Raw genomic sequence first — 1,632 nt, forward strand, 5'->3', positions numbered from 1 at the left:
CACACTGGAATTGAATTAAAGAAACGTCATTAAAAAAAGGCTTATGACCTTTAGAGAATTAGTGCTGTACCACCGGCAATCGCCTGCACCCTGCTTTGCTGATGTATCACCCTATTTCTAGGACTCACCCACGTTATAGCGCATAGCTCTATTTGCTTCCAATGCTGCGCAATGTTCCACTGTTCATGAACTTGTTTTTCCCTGGATGGACGTTCAGACTGACTACGGCTTTCACTCTCGCCCCCAGGCCGGGCTTCTGGGTGCACGTCAGGCTTCCCGGGGAGTGTGCGTGGGGAGCAATGGCTGGGCTGGAACGCCCCAGGACTGTCCAGAGTCACTGCCACACAGACTCAGTGCTCTTCCATCTTAGAGAAGCTTTTCTTTAAATTCCTGGAACATCAACCCTAGTAGCTCTTTGTTTGCACGACACTTGTGGGCTATTCTAGACCTGATTCTAGAATGCCCAGTGGGATCAGGACAGATTTTGAGGTGGTGGCCTTGGGCTTCACCTCTTCAAAGCTGGATTGTTTTGGGACAAAACACTTATCTTTCCTGTGCGGGGAAGTGCAATATAAAGGGCGTTGTGAGGTTCATAGCTGCTGATTTTGATGAAGAATGGAAATGTCAGCATTTTGTTGGTGATGTCACATGCTTGCTAGCATGTTCTTTGAAGAGGCCTGTGAGAACGAAGCCCTCCCAGCACAAACACAAGCACCACCTTCTGGAAAGTAGGCTTTGTCAGACCACACACCAGGCGTGTGTATCAGTGTTTGGCCCGCAAAGTGCTGGGATGGGACAGACCAGAGGAAGGCCCTGCCAGGTGTTGGAGGGCACCCAGCGGTCTCTCCCAAAATGATGGACTTGCCAGAATGTTCCCAGAATGCTGGCTTTTCATGTCTGCTAGCCCCTGGTTCTTTTATTGTTTGGGCACAGATTCTTTTTTTTTTTTTTTTTTAAATAAATTGAGAACAATTCTCTTCAGAAGTTCCTTCTCGTAGGTGATTTGTCTGACGCAGATTCCTGCAAGGCTGGCCAGAATGTGTGGCCACCACGCGCGTGACTCAGGCTTCGCTGTTCCTGAAGCCAGCTCGGTTCAGCTGACAGCAGGCGACGAGCTTCTGTCACACGCTCGCCTCACCTGGCACCGCCCTTTGTAAACTACAGGCCTCCGGGACCGTCTTGGGGTGATTTCTGGCCCAGGCAATGGCTCTGTTCACAGGCTGCTGTGTTTTTCCAGTTGTGAGGAGAGCTTCCAGGGGAGTTCTTCCGATAATCATCATCTTGATCTTAAATGTAAATATTGTCACCGTGGTTTAAAGAGAGATTAATGATTTGCTGACAGCTCCACATGTCCTTAGGAAGTAACATGCCGAAGAGAACATCCAATCACCATCTTATTTCCAACACTGCTGGAGAATCCACACCCACCAGCGGCCTCGTGTGTCCCTGGAGCTCAGGGCAGGTGCTGTCCGGGTCTGGGGTTTGGACACCTTTCCTGAGCAACTTAGCAACCAAGAAGGAAGTTCGGCATTTACCCTATAAAGAGGAAACATAGCTCTGTGCTGGGTGTCTCACACTTCCAGCTCTGCGCTCTGCAGAAACTTCAAGGTAATGGCTTTAGCTCCTTCCCAG

Source organism: Eumetopias jubatus, unplaced genomic scaffold, assembly GCF_037043125.1.
Source record: "Eumetopias jubatus isolate StellerSeaLion01/CBP00866 unplaced genomic scaffold, mEumJub1_p1.0 scaffold_17, whole genome shotgun sequence".
NCBI lineage: Eukaryota > Metazoa > Chordata > Mammalia > Carnivora > Otariidae > Eumetopias > Eumetopias jubatus.